Source organism: Aythya fuligula, chromosome Z (assembly GCF_009819795.1).
Source record: "Aythya fuligula isolate bAytFul2 chromosome Z, bAytFul2.pri, whole genome shotgun sequence".
NCBI classification, from domain to species: Eukaryota; Metazoa; Chordata; class Aves; order Anseriformes; family Anatidae; genus Aythya; species Aythya fuligula.
This window is the reverse complement of record NC_045593.1, coordinates 26239372-26248148: the sequence shown is the minus strand read 5'-3', so window position 1 is coordinate 26248148 and position 8777 is coordinate 26239372. Positions and strand designations below refer to the sequence as shown.

The 8777-nt window shown below is 40.5% G+C and overlaps 1 protein-coding gene across 2 annotated transcripts in view; it reads left to right on the top strand.

Moving 5' to 3' along the window:
- Nucleotides 1-573: 573 nt before the first annotated feature.
- The window catches only part of SV2C (synaptic vesicle glycoprotein 2C), a 105605-nt gene continuing 97401 nt past the window's right edge, over nucleotides 574-8777 (top strand). The window contains exons 1-2 of one of the 2 annotated variants that reach the window (XM_032205477.1): nucleotides 574-698; nucleotides 824-850. The gene's annotated coding sequence lies outside the window, so the exon portion shown is untranslated. The remainder of the gene's footprint in view (nucleotides 699-823; nucleotides 851-8777) is intronic. The other variant, XM_032205476.1, reaches the window with a different exon arrangement.

The window sequence follows — 8777 nt, the reverse complement described above, 5'->3', positions numbered from 1 at the left end:
AGGTGAGTCCCGCCTGTGAGCCCCCCTGCACCCACTGTATTTTTTGCCACCTTGATACATCAACTTGCGGTCTCTGCATGCAGAGCGCACGCAGCCTCGCACTGTTGCCGAGAAGTGCTCAGGGCGCACGCTATGGGAGGACAGCAAGGAGCAAGGATGCCGTGGTCCTCGGGTGGCCACGGGGCCTGCTGCAACCCTTAAGAAACACACCGTTTCGCACATCCTCCCCTGTTGCCTCTCCCGAAACCCCATCTTCTGGAGCAAAGTGCATGCAGGGGTGTCACTCCCTCCCTTTTCCCCTTCTACCGGCAAAACGGGGCTCGCCCCTGCCTCCCTGCCACCTCGCCCGCGGAGTGGGGGGGATTCCCGTGCCACCCTCTCCCCCGGGCCAGCCTGCTGCCTGCAGGGGGGTCTCCCCCTCCCCGTCTTCCCCACGCCTTCCACCGCCGGCGGCGGCTGCCGCCCGCCGCGCCGCGCCTCCGCGCCGCTCCCCCTGCCGCCGGCACTGCAGCACAGGCTGCGCTGCAGCGCCCAGCTCCATTCCGCCCCTCCTCCGGCCCGTCACGCTCGGCGGCACCTGCGGGAGGCTCCTGGCTCCCTCCCTCCTTCCCTCCTTCCCTCCGTCCCTCCCGCAGCATCACACCGCCAGCGGGAGGCAGGAGGCGGCGGGCAGCGAGAGGAGCCACCGGGAAGAACCGGTGAGTGGTGGTGATGCTCCGGGCAGCGGGACCACTGCAGCCGCCGGTCAACTTTTCCTTCTCTATTTAATTTCATTTATTTTATTTTACTATTATTATTTTTTCTTTTCGCACGCTTGCGGCAGGGGAGGACTTCAACTTTTCCACAGGACGTAAGAGGGGGTTTGCTTGCCTGCAAACTGGGACTGGGGGGGAGCTCTGCTTTGGGCAGGTCGGGTGTTAAAGGGAGTGCGGGGATTCCTGAGTCTTCCCGTCTGCCGCTCACTTCAGCTGTATCCAGAGCTCGCTTGTTTTTTTATTTTTAATTTTTATTTAATTTTTATTTTATTTTTGCACAGAGACCTGGTCGCACAGATGCGAGGCTGTGTGAGTATCTCATCTCGGCTTTTTGAAGCTGAGTAACATGTTAAGGCTAACACAACTTTTACATACTAGGGGAGCAGAAACCAGGGAGGTTTAGGTTTGCAGATACTCCAGATGCTTGAAGAAAACAAGCCTGCAAATGTCCTAGTGGTAAGGATGGCAAGAAAAATCAAAGATGCAGGAGGTGAATAGAGATTCCAGCTCCTTTGGAAGCCAACTCTTTCTAAGATATATTTAGGAGGGAAGCTGGATGGTTTCAGACTATGCAACAGAAAGGAAAAAAAAAAAAAAAACAAAAACAAAAACAAAACAAAACAAAACAAAAAAAAAACAGTTTGAGTGCTTTGGAAAACTATGTTCCTTTTTTTTACTGTAGGCTGCCTGTAAGGGTCGTGATTGACTACGCTGGGAAAATAGTTTAGCACTCAACACCCATAAGGGGAAAGGGGGAGGGCTCCCTTCCTTACAGCTTCAGGAAAGGAGTTTTCCAAAGCACACAAAGTTACTGCTTTTCTACCACTTTGGGGATTTAGATCCTGAGAGGTGTCCAGGCAGTACACGCAAAAGAAGCATGGAGTTTGTTTCTTGGACAAAATCCACACTGAAGTGCAGGTCCTGGGGTTAGGACGACTGATGGGATAGTGAGGGCTTTTGAGGGGGACTGCAGGGAAGAAGAGCCTGAGAGATACAAACAAAAGAAGAGCTAGTCTGGCAGCCCTGAGCAGTGACAGGACACTCCAGGGACCTCAGGGCGAGGAGACACAGGGGTAATTGAGCATGGAGGGCAATGATGAGTCTTAGGTGCCTAAACTTGTGAAGCACCGTGCGTGCACAGTACATGGGGGAGTGGGAGCTGAGCCATGGGGCTGGGGTGGCCACAGCACATCTGTGCAAAAAGGGGGGGCGAGAAGAGAAGGAAGAAATGAGGAAGATACATATAAAATAGGCATGGAGGAGGGAGATTGTCTCATCAAAAGATGTTGAGATCATCCAGAGTCTCCTCAGTGATTCATAGTATCCTGCTCCTTCCCGTAAAGAGTTAGGAGGCTGCTGAGTGTGTATCTCTGATAGGGATGGGGGGGATTGCAGAGGTTAGTACAACACAAGGGAAACCTACACAGACAAACACAATTGATACTGCTGGTACTTGGGCTGCATTGCACTGCAGTGCAGGGAGCTCACAGCAGCTTCTGCCTTAGGAAAGAGGGGGAGAAGCTAAACTGATCTGTAGAGGTGGCACAAACCATGCCAAAGACTATTGAGAGAATTGTGGATAGTATTAGAAGATGAACCATAAGGAGATTTTGGAAGGAAGTTCCTGATGAATTTACAATTAACCACAAAGGATTTCAAGAAAAACAAACAAACAAAACTAAAACCAAATAAAGTTCTCCAGTTAGAAACATTGTGAATGGTATGCTTACATTGGAAGTGTTTTTCTTATGAGTTCTCTAAGGGAAAGAGCCCTGGTTTACTATGCCATATGTCCTTCTGAATTACTGAAGTTTTACAATGGATTTTCATTTCATGGATTGAGGACCTTGCAGGAAGGAAAACTATCATTATGATAGTTTGTATAATATTCATAATTTTCTCTGTAACTAAGCATTTTTTTTCAGCATTTTCATAAAGAAGAAGGAACCATAATAAAGCAGAGACTCCATTCCTTCCCCCTCACCTAGTCATTTTCTGTAATTTTACTGAATGATAGCTTGCCTTAAACCATTTCAGTGATTATTTTGCATGTGTTTTCCTTCCTTCTTTCTTTATTTCTCTCTCTCTCTTTCTTTGTTTCTTTCTTTAAACATCTGTTTTTGTCATGTGAGAACAGGAAACGTTTCTTTTCTAAATTCCACAGGAATGTAGAATTCTCTAAAATATAGTCATAATATGTTCCAAGTGGACTTAAATGCATGTATTTGGAGGAAAGCTTACCATAGGCCAACTACTGACAAAAAGACAGTCTGTCAATTAATGTTATTGACATACATGGTGCCTCCAAACATCTTTAAATGATGTGAAAGAAAGAAAGAAAGAAAAGAAAGAAAGAAAGAGAGATAGAAAGAAAGAAAGAAACCACACACAATGGTTCAATGTCTATATTTCTGAAGCTGTATTCCTATTTTTAATTCAATAAAGATGGCCCTGAATATCAGCGACGCAGACAAGACATAGGCTTTCTCTAATGGCAACTTGATGTAAAATCACATGTCATTGCATTCTGGAAGAATAGATTGTTATTTCGCCAAATGAGGTCAAGACAAGTGTTCACTGATTCTATGTTTCAGAACTCTAGTTAATTTTTAATAATAGTAAAACACAAGATTGCTTTTTTTTTTTCTTTTTTTTTTCTTTTTTCTCCTCAGTTCCTAAGAGTATGCAAGAAAGATGTTTGCTACAAAGGAAGATCACATGAAGCATTCAGTTATATGTGTAAAATACAGTGTTATTAGTGTTATCATGGGTGATAACGTGAAATTTGTAACTGAGATTTTATGTACCTGTTTATTTACATAAGATTGCATAAGTTGCTTGCACTAATGCATGACGTCAAATTAATTCTTAAAATGATGTGTCCAAAGCACAGAGGACAAATGTTTATCCACAGTAGTCCTGATTCTCCTTGTTAAAATTAGCGTGAATCACATAGTAGATTTCAGTTGGAAACCGAATGAATCCAGCTGTATAATTATACAATATGTGTTGTATGAAAATAATATTAATGCATTTTACATCCTCAGGTATATAAAAGTTGTTTTAGCCTCAGTGACAGATCACCTGGGCTGCATGTTGCTGTGAATCTTTGCAACCCGTATGCGTCACAGGATGCATATCAATGCGTGCTTAAGCAAAAGCTCATCAATTAGATTAAATGTGTTTGCAAACCTATGATAGGGAACCCACAGCTGCTGCCACCGCCCTTGTATTATGTAGTGCATAATATTTTCATCTTAGAATAGATCAGCATCTTTTTAAAAGTGATACAGAGGGTTGGAGGGCTGAATTTAGAGCTTGTTTTCTTTTAAATGTTTTTAAGCAGCTAAATGGAAAAAAAAAATATAATTGAAAGTGTGCTCAAAGTATTGACACCAGTAAGAAAACAGATATTTAAATTTCTCTTCAAAATTAGCAGTGTTTAAGTCTTGAATTAAATGTGATAGATTCCCTATTATCTGCATTACAAAACATGATTGGCCTTTTTTTTTTCCTTTTTTTTTTTCTTTTTTTTTTTTTTTTTCTCATAGCTGCAAAAACAACTGTAACAGGCTTTTAATGTACCCTTGATTTTGTGTATCACTATGTTGTTCTTTCAGAGACATGCCAAAAATGCAAAGTAACTATTCTCCTGTAAATACATAGGTTGGCAGCCTGTGATGCGCTAGTCAGGCTTGGTCTCAAAATACCATTTTTGTGTCAGTGAGAGATAAATATGTACACATTTAATACCATCAAAAGCTGATTTCTTTAGTATTATTGAAATGTTCAATTTCTAAAAATAAATAAATAAATAAATAAAAACAGATAGGGTAAAGCAACATAAAACATGTAATTTCCTTATCTGTGATTTGAACTCTCAGTCAACTTCCCCACCAAGAGAGGCTACTAAATGTTTAAATGCTGCAGGCATAAAAGTTGAGTTCCTTATGGCGTAATACAGTTTACTAATTAATATTGTAATACTGTTTCATTCCCAAGACTGGACCCTTACCTTTGTCCGCATTTCTGCAACGCATCTGCTGTCAACGAAGCCTTGATACCCGTCAATAAAACATCAGATTTTCACGATTAGATGGGCATTCCTTCCAACTGAACTAAAAATGCACAATAGCAAAAACATGAATAATACCTTACATATCATGTTGCCATTCTAGTACGCAGGGCATATAGCTCCATATTGATCTGAGATTCATGAAAAATATGGTGTTGCTGCAGCTTCATGTTAGTTTGCCAGAAGCAAGATATTTTTAAAACAAAGCATCATCCCTGTAGCTGGCTATCTCCTTATTAGCAGACTGTTTTTGTGGTCATGGACCTGTGGGTCTAGTTATGTGCTTTGCTCTAGGACAGGAGTCTGCGTCACATGAGCACATGTAGGTTTTTGACTGAAAATACAAGTTACAATGAATGCAGTTGGTAGTAGCACTAAACCATCCTATAATCTTTTTTCCCCATTAATACCAATACAAGTTGTATGTAGGGAAGAACTCTGGGAAACACATCATGGAAGCTGATTATTTAGAAATACAGGTAACCATGAATCCCAGAGGTGACTTTGCTTGCAGAATGTTATAGTGCCTCTGGGTCTTTAAGTGGCACCATTTTCATGCCATGTAAAGCTGGAGGACAAACTTTCCTTTCTGTAAGAGTAACAGTGCTCCCAAAGAGCTGTTTTCGGTGACTGTATTTCCCCCATGTCAGCCAGACATTGCTACAGCCTTACAAAATAAGTGGTCCTCCCAGCCACTCCTAAGGCAAAGAAATGGGTGCTTCCTTGGAACAACACTTCAAGCTGGAAGTCGCTGCTTTCTGACGTAGGTTTCTGTTGTTTCTTTTTTATCTAGATGGGTTCTTTTAATCCTGCCTCTTTGTCAACTGACTGTATGTCTCGGATCCCTGTTTGTAAAAACAGGACCAAATTCATATTTATTTTCATTAAGAAACAAGGCACTTGAAAATTCCATCACAAAATATATCCAAGCACTACTAACAATAAAGATAAGATCAACAGTATATTTTTCTGTTTCCTGATCATGTTAAAAGATCCCTGAAGGGCCTTTGTAATCTCTTTTTTGTGTAGATATGAAGGAAACAGATGCTATTTTGATTTTTGCTTTTTAACACTCATCCAAAGTAATTTGTTTGGTACAGATTATAGAAGATCCAATAGCACAGGCTTGTTAGCTCTCTTTGAGGGGATTTATGGATCTGTGAATGATTGGGGTGCTTCTTTGCAAGGCAGACTTTGTTGGTCCTGAAAAGGAAAGGTAAGATGAAGTATTGCAATGGTCTCCTGTGGTTCTAGAAAATGCATGTACTTTATTTTACAGAGCAAAGTTCTCTCTCTCTCTCTCTGTTTTTTGTTTTGTTTTGTTTTGTTTTGTTTTTCCCTGTTTTTAATCAATATTAAATTCTAAATGCAGTGGGTAAATGCACCTAAAGTCAGTGTTAAAGTCACATGTCCTGGCCGTCTACTTATCGTATCAGCATATAGATATGCAAGTGATGATGACTTTTGCTTTTGGACAATATTGTGGGTGTCTAGACATCAGCTCTCATGATGGACTCACTGTCTTTCTTGAAGTGTAGCTGGTGCACAGGCTGCCACTAACACCAGATTCACTTATCTTTATAGCATTCATTCTCAGTGCATGAGCAACATCTGATTTTCAAGTAACTTAGCAGTTAATTCCTTTCAGTTTTCTTAAAAAAATTAAGCTCTGATGATAGGGAGAGCATCAAAGAAAAATGCACCTAATGATGCCAGACAAATGACCAGTACTCTCATTACTGGGTCTGGAAATCTTGTAACTGTGATCTGTTCAGGATAAAACAACAACATTAACAAAGAAGGAGTATTAAGGCTTATGAAAGCCTCTGCTATGCATATGGAGCCTGTCTTTCTTTCCATCAGTATGGCTTCTCATCACTGGCTGCAGAATACTATAAATGAAACAAAGATGTTTACAATAGCTGGTTTCTGTTGCAGTCTAGTACATCAGTACGATGCTCTGAATGAATCACAAACATGACTGAGATTATCGTACATTGTGGACTGGGATTGTGGACTGTAGATTACCCTTCATTCAAACCTATTTTAACATTTGCAAGAGATTTTCTGCACAGTACTACTACAAACAAACAATGGAGTAATTCACATCTGAAGGGAGTCCTTCTGGTCATTTTGTCCAGCCTACTTCTAAAAGCAGCGGCAACTTTTATCCAGCCTACTTCTAAAAGCAGCGGCAACTTTTATAGTTAGATAAAGTTTCTCAGGGCATGTCCAGTCAAGTTTGTGTATCTCCTGGAATGAGAAACCCTGATTCAAAGATCGAAGCCGAAATTCCTTTAAGTGGTATATTCTTTATTGCAGCGCTGGATGCACGGGGGATCTCTCCACCTATCGTGCATACCCAAAGCAAAAAGCAGTCTTGAATTTATACAATCAATCTATCAATATTCTACAAGCACCTATACATATGCATTACCTATCCCCGCCTTCCCTCGCTTCTCATGCTAATTAGCCTTTTGGCACCTTGCGCCTGCGTAGAGCCTTCCAAGAATTGTGGGCAGGGGTCTTTGGGACGTGGGCAGGGGTCTTTGGGAGGAAGACCCCGAGTCTTCCTCACAGTGTACTTTTCACCTTTGGTCAGGAATCTGCTGAATTGGCATGTTTCTTAATTGCGAGAGCTGGTTGTTGCCAATTCTTCCGTTTGTTGTATCTTTATAATGAATTCCAATGTCCAGTTTTGAGATTTATAGTCCTTACGTTTGTTTCTCTGTCCGTCTGCCGCTTCCTTATCATGAGTTTCAGTGTCTTGTTTCGAGATATACAGTCCATGTCTGGGGATTGCCCTTGCCTCCCCAATGCCTCCCCAATACCTCCTTAATCAACCCAGAGCTTTCTGTGCAGCTGTTCCAATTCTTTACCACCTTCACTGTGAATTTCATTTCTATTACAAAGTGGCAGTGGTGAGAGAAGCAGAATTTTCTGTACTAATATTGATGTAATTTTAAAGCAGAAGGGAATAATTATTGCTGGTGAAGCTGTTGATAATACATCCTGGAGCATTGTTATCCTTCATCACCACAAGGTTCACAATAGCAGTCTAAGTTAAACTCGGGTCCATTTTGTCATAATACTGGCATTGGCAGAGAAAGACCTTTAATTTTTCTTCTAGAAAACATTTTCTCTCTTACAGAGATGTTACTGTGCTTGATTTTTGTAGTGTATTAATCCATGCAAAATATTTTGAGACATATAATACCGAATGCCTATAAACAGCATGAAGATAAGTGGGCTAACAAGTGTGTATAAGGGCTCAGTGTCAGTTTCCAAAGATGTCCTCTACAGCTGTTTGCATCTCAGTTGTGAGAGGAGGAAAAAAATATGAAATTATTACAATTCTATGTACATACATTTATTCACTAACTTAAGCCCCAATATACACCTCAGAAATTCCAACAAGCTGAACAAAATGACATTCTGTGTGCGTTTGGCTCAGAATCTGTCAGTATAGAGATTTTGTTGGATAAAAAGAGCTGTATAAATTAATGATACTTTTTCTCTGGTGATTATTTTCTCTTTGATCCTAAATAATGTCTTAACTACTTTAAGAATTAATCATTTGACCAGAAAATGTATATCCTCCTAATATTCCATATACTAAGAGATACTTAAAACTTGCATTTAAACAGAATTTACATGATTAGCTATTGCAGATATTGTCATGTTCATAGTCACAGAAAAACTCAGATGGGTGTGTTTCTCAGTACAATAAGTAATAAATAATAAAAAAACACATTGTGTCTATGGGTCTGTATTTATAAAAACTTATAAAAGTTATAAAAGCATACCTTCAGCTCTAAAGAGGAAACAATATGCTTTCTATATGTCCCTTTTTATCCTTTTGCATTTGTTTATTACATCTAAAAGAATAAAGTTGAAAATGACCAAAAGAAGAATGAACTTTAGAGGAATTAAAAACCTTTTCCGTA